This window comes from Phyllobates terribilis, unplaced genomic scaffold, assembly GCF_046119375.1.
Source record: "Phyllobates terribilis strain yellow unplaced genomic scaffold, ASM4611937v1 Scaffold_3__8_contigs__length_932513732, whole genome shotgun sequence".
In the NCBI taxonomy this organism is placed as follows: Eukaryota; Metazoa; Chordata; class Amphibia; order Anura; family Dendrobatidae; genus Phyllobates; species Phyllobates terribilis.
In genome coordinates, this window is record NW_027362763.1 from 237,610,427 (window position 1) to 237,631,813 (window position 21,387).

Here is a 21,387-nt window from a genome sequence, read left to right on the forward strand (position 1 = left end):
CATACTCGCTCATCAGTAGTAGTCAGCTTAACAAATTGCCCAAAGAACACTCAGCCGATAGCCATCTAATGTGTATTGACAGAACTAGATGGTCAGTCTATCTTGCCAATATCAGTGGATATAATATAATCTGTAAGGGGGACTTTAGGGCACCTAACTGCAGGGGCTAACTAAGTACCTTGATCCTAACTGGAGTTGTGGAAATAAGTGGGGTTCTATAGGTGAGTTGTGCCACCTAGTTTATTCTGTCCTGGGTATTACAGAAACCAGACCACTACATTTTATTTATTTATTTATTTTACTCACTTATATAGCGCCATTAATTCCACAGCGCTTTACAGACATCATCTTACAATCTAAATTCCCTATCAGTATGTCTTTGGAGTGTGGGAGGAAACCGGAGAACCTGGAGGAAATCCACGCAAACACAGGGAGAACATACAAACTCCCTGCAGATGTTGTCCTTGGTGGGACTTGAACCCAGGACCTCAGAGCTGCCAGGCTGCAGTACTAACCACTGAGCCACCAATATCTCTGTATATACTACCCCTGGCAAAAATTATGGAATCACCAGGCTCAGAGGATGTTCACTCAGTTGTTTAATGTTGTTGAAAAAAAGCAGATCACAGACATGGCCCAAAACTAAAGTCATTTCAAATGGCAACTTTAGGGCTTTAAGAAACACTAAAAGAAATGAAGATTAAAAATGTGGTACTCAGTAAGGGTAATTTTTATCAGACCAAGCAGAAGGAAAAAATTATGGAATCACTCAATTCTGAAGAAAAAATTATGGAATCATGAAAAACAAATACACAAAAGAACACTCAAATACATCACTAGTATTTTGTTGCACCACCACTGGCTTTAATAACAGCTTGCAGTCTCTGAGGCATGGTCTTAATGAGTGACAAACAGTACTCTTCATCAATCTGGCTCCAACTTTCTCTGATTGCTTTTGCCAGATCAGCTTTGCAGGTTGGAGTCTTGTCATGGACCATTTTCTTCAACTTCCACCAAAGATTTTCAATTGGATTGAGATCCGGACTATTTGCAGGCCATGACATTGACCTTATGTGTCTTCTTTCAAGGAATGTTTTCACAGATTTTGCTCTATGGCAGGATGCATTATCATCTTGAAAAATGATGTCATCATCCCCAAACATCCTTTCAATTTATGGGATAATAAAACTGTCCAAAATATCAATATAAACTTGGGCATTTATTGAAGATGTAATGACAGCCATCTCCCCAGTGCCTTTACCTGACATGCAGCCCCAGATCATCAATGACTGTGGAAATTTGCATGTTCTCTTCATGCAGTCATCTTTATAAATCTCATTGGAACGGCACCAAACAAAAGTTCCAGCATCATCACCTTGCCCAATGCATATTTGCGATTCATCACTGAATGTGACTTTCATCCAGTCATCCACAGTCCACAATTGCTTTTCCTTAGACCATTGTAACCATGTTTTTTTCTGTTTAGGTGTTAAAGATGGCTAATATTTAGCTTTTCTGTATGTAAATCCCATTTCCTTTAGGCGGTTTCTTACAGTTCGGTCACAGACATTGACTCTAGTTTCCTCCCATTCGTTCCTCATTTGTTTTGTTGTGCATTTCCTGTTTTGGAGACATATTGCTTTAAGTTTCCGGTCTTGGCGCTTTGATGTCTTCCTTGGTCTACCAGTATGTTTGCCTTTAACAACCTTCCCATGTTGTTTGTATTTGGTCCAGATTTTGGACACAGCTGACTGTGAACAACCAACATCTTTTGCAACATTGCGTGATGATTTACCTTCTTTTAAGAGTTTGATAATCCTCTCCTTTGTTTCAATTGACATCTCTCCTGTTGGAGCCATTCATGTCAGTCCACTTGGTGCAACAGCTCTCCAAGGTGTGATCACTCCTTTTTAGATGCAGACTAACGAGCAGATCTAATTTGATGCCGGTGTTACTTTTGGAAATGAAGGTTTACAGGGTGATTCCACAGCCAAACACCGTGTAGGACGCTTGGCGTTTGCCACAGAACACCAGGATTGGCAAAGTCGCTACTGGCACCCTGTGCTCTTCACAGATGAAAGCAGGTTCACACTGAGCACATGTGACAGATGTGACAGAGTCTGGAGACGCCATGGAGAGCGATCTGCTGCCTGCAACATCCTTCAGCATGACCGGTTTGGCAGTGGGTCAGTAATGGTGTGGGGTGGCATTTCTTTGGAGGGCCGCACAGCCCTCCATGTGCTCGCCCGAGGTAGCCTGACTGCCATTAGGTACCGCAATGAGATCCTCAGACCCCTTGTGAGACCATATGCTGGTGCGGTTGGCCCTGGGTTCCTCCTAATGCAGGACAATGCCAGACCTCATGTGGCTGGAGTGTGTCAGCAGTTTCTGCAAGATGAAGGCATTGAAGCTATGGACTGGCCCGCCCGTTCCTCAGACCTGAATCCGATTGAGCACATCTGGGACATCATGTCTCGCTCCATCCACAAACGTCACGTTGCACCACAGACAGTCCAGGAGATGCTTTAGTCCAGGTCTGGGAGGAGATCCCACAGGAGACTATCCGCAACCTCATCAGGAGCATGCCCAGGCGTTGTAGGGAGGTCATACAGGCACGTGGAGGCCACACACAATACTGAGCCTCATTTTGACTTGTTTTAAGGACATTACATCAAAGTTGGATCAGTCTGTAATGTGTTTTTCCACTTTAATTTTGGGGGTGACTCCAAATCCAGGCCTCCATTGGTTAATACATTTGATTTTCATTGATGATTTTTGTGTGTTTTTGTTGTCAGCACATTCAACCTTGTACAGAACAAAGTATTCAATGAGAATATTTCATTCATTCAGATCTAGGATGTGTTATTTGAGTGTTCCCTTTATTTTTTTGAGCAATATATATATATATATATATATATATATTTATATATTTATGTAAAGCTGTAAATAGTGCTATAATAAATAAGGACAGCGCATTCATGTTATAATCCTTCATCTTTCATTGTCTGCATTGAAGAAACAACGTGAAATCTATTTCTCAATGTGCTATTAGCTGACTGCAGCTAACACACCTCTAATTATTGGAAAATATATGCTTTTTCTCTGAAGACATGACTTCCAAAAAACAAAATAGAAAAGAGTGAGCAGCAGGCATATGGTTTTTAGTTACAATAAACCGTATACTCCTTCGACCGTGCCATATAAAGATCAAGGTGATAATGCTATGCACGTCTGCAAAATGGAATTGGAAAGCAACACATTTCTCTTTTCCATATTAGCAACCAGGGAAAAGCACCTTCCACCTAATTATAGGAGAAAATGTGTTTTACAGGTTGTGGTATATAGAAAGAGGACATAAGCATTGATCACCTCTTGTGCTTTGCAGGAAAATGCAAATATTCCTCCCTGTGATTTAGACTGTACCCAGTGGCAATATCATTCATGTGTTTTCTTTCTTTAGCCGCTCTGAGTAAGACCTTCGCAGATGGCTGTCATTCACTGAAAAGCATTAAGGAAATGTAACACTCGCAGCCCGGTCCACAGCTGCTACAGTGACCACATTCATAATAAAGCTCTCTACAAGCCAAGCCAACCATAGCTAATCCAATAAAATGTCCTGTTAAAACTTTATTTATACAAATTTGCCACAGTATCTCCATCACTTACAGCTGAAAAAAACCATGTGGGTACACAATTCCTAGGGGTTATCCAATTGTGGGCAAATTCAACGATTAAAGATTATCCTTGGATTTACATCAAGGGCAAATGGGCTTTTATGTCTGGTATTTAAACAGTCACACCTGATACTATGCCTGTCCTGGGCAGCAGAGGTTACAGTTTATGTGAAAGTGAGCATCTGCAAGTACAAGTATACAAAGGGGAGACAAAGGAAGTAACGTAATGACATGAACATTTTTTATTCAAAATCAAATTTCTTCAAGGAGATGATTCCAGTCATTCACTTTAAGGCCTCCATTTTTGACATACGTGATCTTTTTGTGATTTTCACAGATAGAACACGTACCCATTGTAATCTATGGAGCTGCTCACATGTTCTTTTTCTTTTGCAGACCATGTGCACGCAAAAAATTATGGAGACATCTGCTTTTCTTTAGAGTCACAGATCAAAATTACCTACACAAGTCTGTGGATTCATAAAAATCACGGCAGCACACGGATGCCAATAGTGTGCTGTCCGTATACTGTCCATAATTAACATATTTAGGAGAAGCTTTGTAATTTAATTATTTTTCCTTATGTGAAGATCACTGATGAAACGCTGATGGTAAAAACTGACCAAAGATTGATGAAAATCTGATACAAAATGCTATTGATCAACCATCTGTGTAAGGCCGGGGTCACACGAACGTATAAGGGTATGTGCTCACGATCAGCATTTGCTTGCAGAAATTTCTGCAGCTTTTCTGCAAGGTTCTTCACATGCATTTCTGCATGCGGGTTTACAAGCGCTTCTCCAAGCAATTTTAGCATCACTTGGAAAAGTGCTTGACAACTTGGTCACACTACATAAATCCATGCAACCGGCATGGATTTATATCATGTGACCAAGTTAATAGTGGAAAAAAGAATAAAAATGGTAAAAAATAAAAAAAAAACATTATATTTACCTTCTGATGGCCCCCGGTCTTTTCTCCGCTGCGTCCGGTCTCTTGTACGGCTCACAGTGGTGTGAAAGGACCTTTCATGATGTTATTTAGTCACATGACAGGTCACGCGACCGCCGACGTCAGTGGTCGCGTCACCTGTCACATGGCTAAATGACGTCATGGAAGGTCCTTTGAGACCATCGCGAGCCGTCGGGGAGCCAGGACGCATCATACAGGAGACCGGGGGACATCAGAAGGTGAGTATATGTTTATTTTTTATTTTAAATTCTTTTTTTTAACAGGTACTATGGTACCCGGGTCTGGAGGAGAGTCTCCTCTTCTCCAGACCAGGGTACAATCCACACATTGAATCGCTTAATATCTGCATGTGCACATGTAGTTATGCGGATATTAAGCGATTTAATGCAAGTCAATGGCGGCAATTACGCTGCGTGTTCGCAAAATTAATGAACATGCTGCGTATTTTTCCGCAATGATAATCCTCAGCGGAAATTTCCGCAGCATGTGCACAGCACATGCGGATTATCATTGGGGACCATGGGGCACGTATTACCAAGCATTTTTTAAGCATTTTTTAAGCGTTTTCGCTGCGAAAATTCCGCGGCAAAAACGCTTGAAAAAAGCATAGTGGGCACGCAGCCTTGTGCATTTTTGCCTGCGGATTTGCCATACGTTTTTTCCAATGCATTGTATAGAAAAAATACAGGCAAATTTGCACAAAGAATGGACATGCTGCTTATTTAAAAGCACATGAAATCCTGTCAGCAAAATTTCTGATCATGTGCACAGATCTTCCAAATTGTCATAGAAAATGCTGGAATAAGGTTTGCAATGTGTTTTTTGGGCCAATTCCGCACCGATTTAACGCATCAAAAGCACACCGTGTGCACATAGCTTTACATAGCCAAGTGTATAAAACATCACATAGCACTCCTAACAGTATTACTCTATGGGGCAGCACAGATCTGCGATTATTTTCTCATGCCGATTCAACATGAGAATACAATTGCAGCATCCTGCGATTGGCAGCGAGACTTGGTTCACACGCACCCATACAAGTCTATGGGTGCATGTGAAACATCGGACTGCACTCAGATGTCATCCCAGTGTAGTCCGATGTATGCCGAGACTGACAATGGAGGAGGTGGAGAAATTACGTTCTCCATCTCCTCCACAGCTGTGCTGTGATTCTCTTATACGAAAGGATCGGAGCACAGAGCACTGACACTCAGCAGCAGAGCAGGATCCGAATGTCATTAGCATATCACATCGGATGCTATATACTGGTCTGATTCCGGCCTAATACGCATACTACAACTGCACGTCTGTACTCTTGGTACCCAAAACAGCACTAAAAAAGTTTGTGCAGTTTATCTACCAACAGCAGTAAAAAAATACTCCAAACACATAGTTTGATTTCGGTGGTATTCATGAGCCACTTCTCTCCTCGCCCCTCAGAGCGTTGATTGACAGGCTATTATTATTATTATTATTTATTATTCTAGCACCATTTATTCCATGCCGCTTTACATGTGATAGGGATATACACAGCAAAAACATTTACATAATCTTAACAAAACGGGTCAGCGACTGGTACAGGAGGAGCGAAGACCCTGCCCGCGAGGGCTCACAGTCTACAAGGGATGGGTGAGGATACAGTAGGTGGGGGTAGAGGAGGTCATGCACTAATGTGGTGGGGCGGTGGTTACTGCAGGTTGTAGGTTTGTTGGAAGAGGTAGGTCTTCAGGTTTCTTTTGAAGGCTTCCATGGTAGGCGAGAGTCTGATGTGTTGGGGTAGAGAATTCCAGTGTAGGGGGGATGCGTGGGAGAAATCTTGCATGCGATTGTGGGAAGAGGAGATAAGAGGAGAGTAGAGAAGGAGATCTTGTGAGGATTGGAGGCTGCATGCAGGTATGTATTGGGAGACTAGATCACAGATGTATGGAGGAGACAGGTTGTGGATGGCTTTGTATGTCATGGTTAGGGTTTTGAACTTGAGTCTCTGGGCAGTGGGGAGCCAGTGAAGGGATTGACAGAGGGGAGAGGCCGGGGAATAGCGGGGGGGACAGGTGGATTAGTCGAGCAGCAGAGTTTAGGATAGATTGGAGGGGCGCAAGAGTGTTGTAAGGGAGGCCACAGAGCAGGAGGTTGCAGTAGTCGAGGCGGGAGATGATGAGGGCATGCACTAGTGTTTTTGCAGAGGAATGCTGAGGAATGCATGGATCCGGGAGATATTTTTGAGTTGGAGTAGGCAGGAAGTGGAAAGGGCTTGGATATGTGGTTTGAATGAGAGATCAGAGTCCAGGGTTACCCCAAGGCAGCGATCTTGTGGGACTGGGGAGAGTGGACAGCCATTGACGTTGATGGATAGGTCAGATGGGGGATATGAATGAGAGGGTGGAAAGATGATGAACTCTGTTTTATCCATGTTAAGTTTAGAAATCTGGCAGAGAAGAAGGATGAGATGGCGGACAGACATTGTGGGATTTTGGTTAGTAGGGAGGAGATATCGGGTCCAGAGAGGTAGATCTGTGTGTCATCGGCATAGAGGTGATAGTAAAAGCTGTGAGACTCTATGAGCTGTCCCAGGCTAAAGGTGTAAATGGAGAAGAGCAGAGGTTCAAGAACTGAACCTTGGGGGATACCGACAGATAGGGGGCGAGATGAGGAGGTGGTGCGTGAGTGGGAGATGCTGAATGTCCTTTCTGTTAAGTATGAGGAGATCCAAGATAGGGCCAAGTCCGTGATGCCAAGAGATGAGAGAATCTGTAGTAAGAGGGAATGGTCTACTGTGTCGAAGGCAGATGACAGGTCCAGAAGGAGGAGAATGGAGTAGTGTCGCTTAGATTTGGCGGTTAGTAGGTCATTGGTGACTTTGGTCAGGGCAGTTTCAGTCGAGTGATGCGGTCGGAAGTCAGATTGTAGGCGGTCGAAGAGGGAACAGGAGGAGAGGTGGGAGGACAGTTCAAAGTGGACATGTTGTTCTAGTAGTTTTGAGGCATAGGGGAGAAGTGATATGGGGCAGTAGCTAGTCAGAGAGAATGGGTCAAGTGAGGGCTTTTTGAGGATGGGTGTGATTGAGGCATGTTTGAAACATGAGGGGAAGACACCGGTTGTTAGTGACAGGTTGTAGAGGTGGGTTAGAGTTGGGATGAAGACTGTGGTAAGGTTAGGGATGAGGTGGGATGGGATTGGGTCAAGTTCGCAGGTGGTGAGGTGTGATTTGGAGAGTAAAGAGGAGACTTGACATTCTGTAATGGTGGAGAAGTGGGGTTTGGAGGAGGAAGGTTGAGTAGATATGAGGAGGGGTTGTGCGGATTTTAGGCAAAAGCTTTGTCTGATGGTGTCAATCTTCTGGTTGAAGAATGAGGCAAAGTCTTCGGCTGAGATGAGAGAAGAGGGAGGAGGTGCTGTGGAGGCTAGCATCTTTGCACCTATACATAGCCTCTCTCTGATTGGGGTGCCCACCAGTAATGTTGTTCGTGGGGCCCACTCTACAGCTACATACAAATATTCCCCCCTAAATTTCTAGCCAAAACATTCTTCCTACATCTGAATGGAAAGAGTTGTGCATGCAGTTACTGATCCACTGAAGTTTATGGAGGAAGCAGTGGGGTGGAAGGGGTAGACCCCCATCCACCTCATAAGTGAGGATCCCAGAAGTGGCACTTACGGCAGTACTGCTAATACATGTTCGTTACACTGTAGGTGACCTGCCTGAATATAAAGGAGCAAGTATACAGTACCAAGCAATACTTATGTAGGTGGGTGTAGTGCTGGGGGCCCAGTAGTGGACATGAGCCCAAAAGAGAATCACTATTTTCTCACTGGTCCAAGCCTATGTATGATCACATGTTAAAAACTGCAAAGAGGTCACGGGGAGGCAGAGAGAGATAGAAGCAGAATTCCCCATATGAATTCATCAAACACATAAATTATGGCCCACATTTATTGAAAATGGCGTCATTTGTGCCAAATCTTTTCTGTATTCAATTCAATTCTGCAACTTCATCACTCCACGTTTAGCGAGTGTCGCACTTTAACCCCTTAAGCCCCGCGGGTGGTTTGCACGTTAATGACCGGGCCAATTTTTACAATTCTGACCACTGTCACTTTATGAGGTAATTACTCTCGAACGCTTCAACGGATCCCCCTGATTCTGAGATTGTTTTTTCGTGACATATTGTACTTCATGATTGTGGAAAAATTTCTTCGATATCACTTGCGTTTATTTGTGAAAAAAACGGAAATTTGGCGAAAATTTTGAAAATTTTGCAATTTTCAAAATTTGAATTTTTAAGCCCTGAAATCAGAGCGATATGTCACACAAAAGAGTTAATAAATAACATTTCCCACATGTCTACTTTACATCAGCACAATTTTGGAACCAAAATTTTTTTTTGTTAGGGAGCTATAAGGGTTAAAAGTTGACCAGCGATTTCTCATTTTTCCAACAAAATTTACAAAACCATTTTTTTAGGGACCACATCACATTTGAAGTCACTTTGAGAGGTCTTTATGACAGAAAATACCCAAAAGTGACACCATTCTAAAAACTGCACCCCTCAAGGTGCTCAAAACCACATTCAAGAACTTTATTAACCCTTCAGGTGCTTCACAGGAATTTTTTGAATGTGGAAGAAAAAAATGAACATTTAACTTTTTTCACAAAAATGTTAATTTAGACCCAATTTTTTTTATTTTCACAGGGGTAACAAGAAAAAATGGACCCCAAAATTTGTTGTGCAATTTCCCCTGGGCACGCAGATACCCAATATTTGGGGAAAAAATACTGTTTGGGCGCACGGCAGGGCTCGGAAGGGAAGGAGCGCTATTTGACTTTTTGATTGTAAAATTTGCTTGAATAATTAGCGGACGCCATGTTGTGTTTGGAGAGCCCATGTGTGCCCAAACTTTGGAGCTCCCCCACAAGTGACCCCATTTTGGAAACTAGACCCCCCAAGGCACCTTTCTAGATGCATAGTGAGCACTTGGAACCCCCAGGTGCTTCACAAATTGATTCGTAACAATGAAAAAGTGAAAAAAAAAAACACTTTTTCATTTTTATGAATCAATTTGTGAAGCACCTGAGTGTTCCAAGTGCTCACAATGCATCTAGATAGGTGCCTTGGGGGGTCTAGTTTCCAAAATGGGGTAACTTGTGGGGGAGCTCCAATGTTTGGGCACACAGCGGCTCTCCAAACGCAACATGGTGTCGCTAACAATTTGAGCCGATTTTCCGTTAAATTTGTTAGAGGACACCATGTTGCATTTAGAGAGTCCCTGTGTGCCCAAACATTGGAGCTCCCCCACAAGTGACCCCATTTTGGAAACTAGACCCCCCAAGGCACCTATCTAGATGCATAGTGAGCACTTGGAACCCCCAGGTGCTTCACAAATTGATTCGTAACAATGAAAAAGTGAAAAAAAAAACACTTTTTCATTTGTATGAATCAATTTGTGAAGCACCTGAGGGTTCCAAGTGCTCAGTATGCATCTAGATAGGTGCCTTGGGTGGTCTAGTTTCCAAAATGGGGTCACTTGTGGGGGAGCTCCAATATTTGGGCACACAGCGGCTCTCTAAATGCAACATGGTGTCCGCTAACAAATTTAACGCAAAATTGGCTCAAATTGTTAGCGACACCATGTTGCGTTTGGAGAGCTGCTGTGTGCCCAAACATTGGAGCTCCCCCACAAGTGACCCCATTTTGGAAACTAGACCCCCCAAGGCACCTATCTAGATGCATAGTGAGCACTTGGAACCCCCAGGTGCTTCACAAATTGATTCGTAACAATGAAAAAGTGAAAAAAAAAACACTTTTTCATTTTTATGAATCAATTTGTGAAGCACCTGGGGGTTCCAACTGCTCACTATGCATCTAGATAGGTGCCTTGGGGGGTCTAGTTTCCAAAATGGGGTCACTTGTGGGAGAGCTCCAATGTTTGGGCACACAGGGACTCTCTAAATGCAACATGGTATCCGCTAACAAATTGAATGGAAAATCGGCTCAAATTGTTAGCGGACACCACATTGCGTTTGGAGAGCTTCTCTGTGCCCAAACTTTGGAGCTCCCCCACAAGTGACCCCATTTTGGAAACTAGACCCCCCAAGGCACCTTTCTAGATGCATAGTGAGCACTTGGAACCCCCAGGTGCTTCACAAATTGATTCGTAATAATGAAAAAGTTAAAAAAAAAACACTTTTTCATTTTTACGAATCAATTTGTGAAGCACCTAGGGGTTCCAAGTGCTCACTATGCATCTAGATAGGTGCCTTGGGGGGTCTAGTTTCCAAAATGGGGTCACTTGTGGGGGAGCTCCAATGTTTGGGCACACAGGGACTCTCTAAATGCAACATGGTATCCGCTAACAAATTGAATGGAAAATCGGCTCAAATTGTTAGCGGACGCCACATTGCGTTTGGAGAGCCCCTCTGTGCCCAAACTTTGGAGCTCCCCCACAAGTGACCCCATTTTGGAAACTAGACCCCCCAAGGCACCTTTCTAGATGCATAGTGAGCACTTGGAACCCCCAGGTGCTTCACAAATTGATTCGTAATAATGAAAAAGTGAAAAAAAAAACACTTTTTCATTTTTACGAATTAATTTGTGAAGCACCTAGGGGTTCCAAGTGCTCACTATGCATCTAGATAGGTGCCTTGGGGGGTCTAGTTTCCAAAATGGGGTCACTTGTGGAGGAGCTCCAATGTTTGGGCACACAGGGACTCTCCAAATGCAACATGATATCCGCTAACAATTTGAGCCGACAATTTGTTAGCGGATATCATGTTGCATTTGGAGAGTCCCTGTGTGCTCAAACATTGGAGCTCCCCCACAAGTGACCCCATTTTGGAAACTAGACCCCCCAAGGCACCTATCTAGATTCATAGTGAGCACTTGGAACCCCAGGTGCTTCACAAATTGATTCATAAAAATGAAAAAGTGTTTTTTTTTTCACTTTTTCATTTTTACGAATCAATTTGTGAAGCACCTGGGGGTTCCAAGTGCTCACTATGCATCTAGAAAGGTGCCTTGGGGGGTCTAGTTTCCAAAATGGGGTCACTTGTGGGGGAGCTCCAAAGTTTGGGCACAGAGGGGCTCTCCAAACGCAATGTGGTGTCCGCTAACAATTTGAGCCGATTTTCCATTCAATTTGTTAGCGGATACCATGTTGCATTTAGAGAGTCCCTGTGTGCCCAAACATTGGAGCTCCCCCACAAGTGACCCCATTTTGGAAACTAGACCCCCCAAGGCACCTATCTAGATTCATAGTGAGCACTTGGAACCCCAGGTGCTTCACAAATTGATTCATAAAAATGAAAAAGTGTTTTATTTTCACTTTTTCATTTTTACGAATCAATTTGTGAAGCACCTGGGGGTTCTAAGTGCTCACTATGCATCTAGATAGGTGCCTTGGGGGGTCTAGTTTCCAAAATGGGGTCACTTGTGGGGGAGCTCCAATGTTTGGACACACAGGGGCTCTCCAAACGCAACATGGCGTCCGCTAACAATTTGAGCCGATTTTCCATTCAATTTGTTAGCGGACACCATGTCGCGTTTGGAGAGCCCGTGATGTGCCTAAACAGTGGAGCTCCCCCACAAGTGTCCCCATTTTGGAAACTATACCCCTCAAAGATTTTATTAAGGTGTATAGTGAACATTTTGAACCCAGAGGTACGGCACATTATTTGTTTACATTAGGTCATCATATTGAATAAGTTTTCATTATTCTTGAGCGCAAGTGCTCGCTACTTGAGTTTGCATCGGGTACTCAGGTATGCACCATGTACAGCGTGTGCTCGAGTGACATGCTCGAGTCCCTGCTCCGCATGTTTCACGGTTATTAGACACCCAAAAAAAAACATGCGGGGATCGCTCGTGCATGGCAGGCAATCCCCGTAAAGTTTTTTGGCCGCGAAGCATATGGGGCAGAGACTCGAGCATGTCACTCAAATACCCACGATACTAAATGCATACCAGAGCACCCGATGCAAACTCAAGTAGCGAGCACTTGCTCTCAACACTAGTCGCCATATCGTCATCTTTTTTTCTTACTTTTGAAAAAAATCCCAACCCCAGCCCTAACCCTAGCACAACCCTAGCCCCAGCACAACCCTAGCCCCAGCACAACCCTAGCCCCAGCACAACCCTAGCCCCAGCACAACCCTAGCCCCAAACCCAGCCCTAACCCTAGCCCAATCCTAACTCAAGAGTTTATTTTTGACGCCGTTCCTTGTGCGGTATAAGTGATTAGACGACTTTATTCTTCGGGTCGGTGTGATTACAGCAATGCCAGAATCATATGGGGTTTTTATGACTGACAGCTGTCACACACTAAAAGACGCATTTTTTGTAAAATCTAGTTTTTGCATCGCCATATTTTGAGAGCTATAATTTTTCCAAATTTTGGCAGACAGTCATGTGACGGCTCGTTTTTTGCGGGATGACTTGACGTTGTTATTGGTGCCATTTTCAGGCACGTGACATTTTTTGATCGCTTTCTATTCCGATTTTTGGGAGGCAGAATAAACAAAAACCAACAATTCAGGAATTGTTTTTTTTTTTTTTTTTTTATTCTGTTCCGCGTGTGGTAAAATTGATGAGGCAGCTTTACTCTTCGGGTCAGTACGTTTACAGCGGTACCACATTTGTATAATTTTTCTATGTTTTGGCGCTTATACACAATAAAAGCTATTTTATAGAAAAAAATATTTTTTAGTATCGCTTTATTCTGAGAGCTATAACTTTTTTATTTTTCGGCTGATGGAGCTATATGGCGGCTTGTTTTTTGCGGGACGAGATGACGTTTTCAGCGGTATCATTTTTATTTATATGCGTCTTTTTGATCGCGTGTTATTCCACTTTTTGTTTGGCGGTATGGTGATAAAGCATTGTTTTTTGCTTGTTTTTTTTTTTTTTTTTTTTACCGTGTTCACTGAAGGGGTTAACTAGTGGGACAGTTTTATAGGTCAGGTTGTTCCGGACGCGGCGATACCAAATATGTGTACTTTTATTGTTTTTTTTTTATTTTTTTTATAATAATATTTATTGATGGGTACATTATATTTTTATTTTTGGTGTATTATTTTTTTTATTTTTTTATAATATTTTTGCACATTTTTTTTTTTTTTTTTTTTCCACTTTCACACAGTTTATACACTTTATTACTTTGTCCCACTCTGGGACTTTCACTTTTTTTTTTCTGATCGCCTGCATGGCACAGGAATGGAGCACCATCCCTATGCCATGAAGGCTGTCAGAAGTGCACAGTGTGAAGATTGCTTGGAGATGCACTGCGCATGTCCAAGCAATCTTCCTGCTCTCTGGTGACCCGGATGTTGTCATGACGACATCGGGTCGTCATGGCAACACCCGGGAAGCCTTTGCAGACTGCGCTGGAAGCCGGAAGAGGAGGTGAGTATCGGCGATCACCTCCCCTTGCCCCCGCAATGCCGCGATCGACTTCGATCGACTTCGATCGCAGCATCGCGGGGGTTAATGTGCTGGGAGCGGTGCGTGACCGCTCCCTGCACATAGTACCGGGTGTCAGCTGTGACAATCAGCTGACACCCGGCGGCGATCGCGCCCGCACAGCCTGTGTGCGCGCGCGATCGCCATGACGTACTAATACGGGTCTGGCTCTTAAGTCCCAGGGCACAGACGCGTATTAGTACGTCAGATGTTATTAAGGGGTTAATGATAAATTTGGTGCATATTATGCCAGCACAGCTACTTTTTAAGCATGGTGGTATACTTCCCAATGTTAGCTAAGAGCCTGACACCATTGTGTTGAAATTTACAATACCATACAAACTTTTGCAAGGAGGAGAATGTGTCAAAAGTTGCAAGGTAGTGTAGAATTTTGTGAAAATTGCAATTTTTTACGCAAATTAAAAGGGTTGCAACATAAATAGATTTGATCCATTTTAAGACAGCTAGGATCTCTCTAGAATATGCAGTTATTTTTTCTGTCGAAATGCAATCATAAATTTCTAAAATTTCAAACCTAAAGGCTTTTCTCATTATTTTGTAGTTGTGGCACAGGTAAAATAAGATTGTGAAATAAAAGGAATTCACGACAATGAAATGCTGCAATTTGCACAAAAATTGTAGCACAAAAAACATAAAGATAAAAGTCTTAAGTAGTGTTGAGCCACCCCCGTAGTGTTCGAGTTCGGTTCGGTTCGTCGAACACCCGTGTGTTCGCCGAACTGTTCGTCGAACTGTTCGTCGAACACCTTCGAACACCGTTAAAACCAATGGCAGGCAAACAAAAACACATAGAAACACATAGAAAACACCTTCAAAGGTGTCCAAAAGCTGACAAACTGCTCAGAAGACACAACTAACACATGGAAAAGTGACAAGTACATATAGTCATGCGAAAATAAAAGAGGTGGAGGAGTAAAAGGAGGGGGAGACACAGATATAGGCATGTCATGCCCTTCTAAAATCCAAAAAGTGAGAAGCCGACACGGCCAGTCCGCTCCTGCCCGTGCCACCTCCGTGTCGCCGGGTTTGTGCCAGAGCCGCGGTGAACCCTGATGGCCAGCCCCCCTCTCCCAATACTGGTGCCTGTCCGCTGGTGGGTCGAGCGAGCCCCCCTGTGGTGGAGGCAGCTCTAAGCTTTTTAATTTAAATTGTCTCTCTAATTTGAATGAATACACTTTAAATCCATTTACAAGGATCTATTGGAGGGCAAGTCTCATGCCAGCAGCCGCGTAATTCCAGCTCCAGTAGCGTCCACTAAAGCTGCTGCAGTTAAAAAGCTTTTATAAGGATCGAGCTGGGCTGTCCACCGCAAGGCATCCTACTGCCAGTCCCAGCCCCTATGCCTTGGGGTGCCTCCTGATGCTCTTCACTGAGTATCCCATGGTCCCGAAGCATTTCCTTTGAAAAAATTAAGTGTCTAAACTACAGGTGGTGTAGCTTGCTTAACAGCCGGGATAATCCGCTGACTAGCAGACACTGCTACTAGGCACAAAGTATTTCCTGGGCTAGATGCAGTTAAAAATTTGTAATTAGATACTCTCGTTGGATGCTGAGAAAGCATTCCATAGAGTCTCCTGGCACGCCATATATGATTCTCTTAAAAAGCTTGGGGTAGGGGTCTAGGGGACCCTTTTATAGCCAAAATCACGGCCCTGTATCGCAATACGTCACCTAGGCTGAAGATAAATGGAACTGTAGCACCCTGAGGGCTCGGTTGCTACAGACGTATTGCACCTCACCCAGAGGTGTGATATCTCACTCTCAGGTAAGGATGGAGTGTGGATCAGGACCCGACACCTGCATGCATTACACCACATTGCCGTGGGGCAGGGCGACCAATATGCCCCTGAGATGGGCACGACAGTCCCTGTCCCTGGCTGGAGTGGGGGGAGGGAACACTGAGGAAGGGGAACCCTGTAGTGCAGGAGCAGGGAGGAAGCAGTTCCTGGGTGCATTGAGAAGGGAGTATAAAAGGTGGGCACCATCTTAGTTCAGTGCAGAGAAGTCTGAGCAGAAGTGGCAGGGAGCAGGGGCTCTGCATGAGCTCTGCTCCGGAGGCGGGCCTAGTAACAGAGGCCCAGGCCTGGAAGAGGGAGAAGGAAGGAAGAGGAGCGGAGAAGGCTCCAGGAACGAGGAATGAAGGGATCCCAGGGGTGCGGACGGGCGAGTCGCCACCGCACGCCCGAATCCACCTGCGTGGAGGGGTCAGGCCAAAGGGGGAGACCGGTCCCCGAACTAGTGGAGGCAGGAAACGACCCTCAGCTAGAAACCGGAGGCTCTGACATTTTATGTGGCGCAGCCCCTCGCTACACCCGCTAGGAAGGCACCACATAGGGTCAGGGAAACTGGCGCCAAGTTTACCAAGAGGAGGCCCGAGGCAGCCGGACAGAAGTGTTGGTAAGAAAGGCCAGACAAAGGACACACAAAGGGGGTCCTGTGAAGTGCTCCAAAGTTATCTGGGAGTTGTCTGAGCCCCTCACCTGGTGAGCACAGTACGACGTGGGCAGCCGTTACCTGCAGACGTGGTCTGGATAATAAGAACTGTGAGTAAAGGCACTGGACTGCATCACTGACTCCGTGTCGTTACTGCTGCTGCCCTGCACCATCACCCCCATCCTCCGCATACACTGCCCTGAGGCTATACTCCTCCCGTGGGGAGTTATGCTACGCTCTGCTGCACCCACAACACCAGCCTCAGCGGTCTGCCCTGTAGCGGCGGTTCACTCTGACCGCAATCCACGGGTGGCGTAGTCGGACATTTAAACATCAAAACCACATAAATAGTTCCGCCACTGGTTTGACCGCCCTGAGCCACGGAACCGGGTCGCCGCCACGAAGACTACAACCACCAGCATCCACCAAAAAGGGTCCGGCTCCGGGTGTCCCAAGGCCCAGGGGGTGCGTCAGAACATTTTCATCACCTTTCACAATCACCAATGGGACAAGGCAGGGATGTCCTCTGTCCCCTCTCTTATACATCCTAGTGACGGAGCACCTGCTCTCATCAATTCGCCATAACCCCAATATTAGGTGGATTGAGGTGGGAGGCACCGAGTACAAGTGCTCTCTATTTGCTGATGATGTCCTAGTATATATCACTCAATCACATATATCCATCCATGCTGTTATGGCTGAAATAGATCACTTTGTTACATGGTAAAATTTTAAAATCAATGCAGCGAAGTCTGAGGCCCTCGATGTCTCCCTCCCCAAATCCATATAGGATTCCATCCAGTCCAACTTTCCCTTTGCCTGGCCCTCACAGGGTATCAAATACTTAGGAATTCCTATTCATAGAGACCTCTCCCATCTATGTTATCTTAATTTTGGGCCCTTTATTGAACAATTCCATACAGACCACGGTTGGCAAGTTAGAACTGTAAGATTCACTACGTGAACCGCTGGTGTTTTGTGGAAAAGCACATGTACACCGCGTTCCAAATTATTATGCAAAAAGTGTTTAGGAGTGATAAGGGAAGAATTTGTTTGTTTGTCAGTTAAACTCATTGATGGTGATGTGTGTCAGGGCTCTTTATATCACTGTAAGCAATTGCAGACACCTGTGCTAATTAGTTTGGCAGGTGTGTCCAATGAAAGGCAAGACTACTTAAGAAGGCTCTCTCACATTATTAAGCAGCCTACATTTTCTGCCAAAATGGGAAAGAAAAAGGATGTGTCGGCTGCTGAGAAGCAACAAATTGTGGAGTGTTTAGGTCAAGGCATGACTACAATCAACATTGTGCGATGATCAGGATGAAGTGTCTTGGCAATCAAGAAGTATGTAGCTGATTCACAGTACACACGTGTGCGTGCTGATAAGGGCAAATTGAGGACTCTTTCCTACAGGCAATTACGTCAGGTTGAAAGAGCAGCGCCAAAAAAGCCTTGTCATAGCAGCAGACAAGTTTTTGAAGCTGCTTGTGCCTCCAACGTCCCCCGAACAACAAGATGCAGGGTCCTTCAGAGGTTTTCAGCTGTGCATACGCCATCCTGTCGACCTCCTCTATCCACTTCACACAAGCAGAAACGGCTCCAGTGGGCCAAACATTACATGAAGACTGATTTCAAAACTGTTTTGTTCACGGATGAGTGCCGTGCAGCTCTCGATGGTCCAGATGGATGGAGTGGAGGATGGCTGGTTGATGGACACCCCACGCAAACACGGCTACAGCGCCAACAAGGAGGAGGTGGAGTAATGTTTTGGGCTGGAATCATGGGGAGAGAGATTGTCGGCCCCTTTAGGATCCCTGAAGGCGCTAAAGATGAACTCCATAATGTATGTGGATTTTCTCAAACAGCACTTCCTGCCATGGTTTAAGAAGAAGAACCGTGTATTTCACAGCAAGATCATTTTTCTGCATGATAATGCACCATCTCATGCTGCACATAAAACATCTGCATCTCTGGCTGATATGGGCATAAAAGGGGACAAACTTATGGTGTGACCCCCATGCTCCCCTGACCTCTACCCCATTCAGAACCTTTGGAGCATCATTAAAAGGAGTGTCTATGATGGCGGGAGGCAGTTCACATCTAAGCAACAGCTCTGGGAGGGTATTCTGTCCTCATGCAAAACAATTGAAGCAGAAACCATCCAAAACCTGACAAATTCAATGGACGAGAGAGTTCAGAAGCTCCTTTCGAACAAGGGGTCCTATGTGAAAATGTAACATCACCTAGAATAAAGTTTTGAGTTGAAAACTGTTTGATTTCAGTTTCTAACAACCTGCTAATGCTTATAATTTCAAAAATGACCATTTTTTTGGTCTTTATTAAAATGAAAAGGTTGATCGAAAAGTTTGGGGGATCTAAGAGTGTGGCAACCCAGTAGTCATGATTACTTCGAATTCTGACAATATGAGGGTCATGCTGCAGGTAGTGCAGCAAGAAGGCACTTATGTGTCTTGCGCATCTTGGAGCCCCAAAATTATTTTCCGGGCTAGATGCAGCTAAAAATTATTTTTAATTTTAAATCTGGTGGAGCTTATTATAGATGGCCTAATAGGATCAGTGCTGCACACTGCTACAAAGCCCAAATTATTTTCCAGTCAAGATACAAATAAACATGATTAGTAATTTGAAAGCTTAAAACGTTTGGTAGGGTGATTTTAACCAATCATCAAGCTTTTACTCTCCCCAGGATGACACAGGGGTAGAAAAGTCGTTTCGGATCCATGATTTGTTCATCTTTATGAACGTGAGTCTGTCTACATTATCAGTGGAGAGCCGCGTGCGCTTATCTGTCAGCACACCACCAGCAGCGCTGAACACACGTTCAGACAGAACGCTGGCTGCGGGGCATGACAAGATCTCCAAGGCGTAAGTGGCTAGCTCCGGCCATTTATCCAGATTGGAAGCCCAAAAAGAGCAAGGGTCCAGTGACACAGTCGTGGCTTCAATGTTTACTTGGAGATACTCCTGTACCATCGTCTCTAGGCGTTGACTATGTGTCAGACTTCTTGTCTCCTGTGGCCTTGCAAAGGATGGGCTAAAAAAGTGGTGAAATGATTCCGCAAAATTGATGTTACCAGCAGATACTGTGGTTCTGTTACGGTTTGAGTGCTGAACACTTGACGGTCCCACGGTTGGCAAGTTGGAACTGTGAGATTCACTACGTGCACCACTGGTATTTTGTGGAAAAGCACATGTAAGATTCTGCAACAGTCTCTGCTGATACTCCTGCATGCGTGCATCCCTTTCTATGGCAGGAATAATTTCTGCAAATTTACTTTTGTACCGGGGATCTAACAGTGTGGCAACCCAGTAGTCAGGATTATTTCTAATTCTCACAATTCGAGGGTCATGTTGCAGGTAGTGCAGCAAGAAGGCACTCATGTGTGTTGCGCATCCAGGAGCACCAACTCCCTGTTGTGTTGGTGGCGAGGTAACAATCATGCTTCCTTCCTCTGCCCTCTCCCCCCAACCTCGCACAACAGAAATGTGATCAAGGTCTCCCTCATCTGATGAGTCTTCCATCAGTTCGTCCTCCACTTCTTCCTGGGCTCCTGCACCTTCCTCACTAGTTTGGCTGCTACCATGCGCCCTGGTAAAACCATCTCCCCCACCCTCACATGCCTGCCGCCTTGGTGCTGCCGACCTTCTGGACCTTGCAGATGTTAGCCCTTCCGCATACAACTCCTCCTCCTCTACTTCCTCCACCTCCTCTTGTGCCACCACCTGACTCCGAATTCTGTTTAACATGTGCTCCAGCATGTAAATCACCGGAATAGTCATGCTGATAATGGCATCGTCAGCACTAAACATCTTCGTCGCCATTTCAAAACTGTGCAGAAGGGTGCATAGGTCCCTGATCTGAGACCACTCCTCCAGCGTGATTTGCCCCACCTCTGAATCTCGTTGGCCCAGGCTATACGTCAGAACGTATTGCACCAGGGCTTGTCGGTGCTGCCACAGTCGCTGCAACATGTGCAGAGTTGAATTCCACCGGGTAGGCACATCACATTTTAGCCGGTGAAGTGGCAGGCCCAACGACTTCTGTAGAGATGTAAGTCGCTGAGCTGCGGGATGCGAACGGCGGAAGTGAGCACACAGCGACCGTGCCCTCTGCAGAAGGCCATCTAGTCTGGGATAGTGGGCTAAAAATTGCTGGACAACCAGGTTCAACACGTGAGCCATACAAGGCACGTGTGTGACATTGCCCCGGCGAAGGGCCGCACCCAGGTTTGCAGCATTGTCGCACACGGCCTTCCCTGGTTTCAGGTCCAGTGGAGACAACCATTCATGAAATTGGTTCTCCAGAGCTGACCACAACTCCTCAGCTGTGTGACTCACATTTCCCAGACATTTCAATGTAAAAACCGCCTGATGACGTTGAGCCCTACTGCCAGCATAGTAAGGAGGTGTGCAGGATCCCTTCTGCGCAGTTAGAAAGCTTGTGGCATGACCAGACAGGCTTTGGGTGCAGGTGGAAGACCGAGAGGAGGTTGAGGAGGCAGAAGCAGTGGAGGAACTTTGACATAAAGAGGATTGACGCACAACTCGTGGGGACGGCAAGACTTGGACAGCAGCCCCTTGTCCTGCTGTCACCATAGTTACCCAGTGCCCAGTCAGCGACATGTAACGCCCCTGTCCATGCCTACTCGTCCAAGTGTCTGTGGTGAAATGCACCCTGTCACACACAGAGTTTCTCAAAGAAGCGGTGATGTTGTGTGCGACATGCTGGTGGAGCGTAGGCACACCTTTCTTTGAGAAGTAGTGCCGACTGGGCATCTGGTACTGGGGCACTGCGACGGACATAAGGTCTTGAA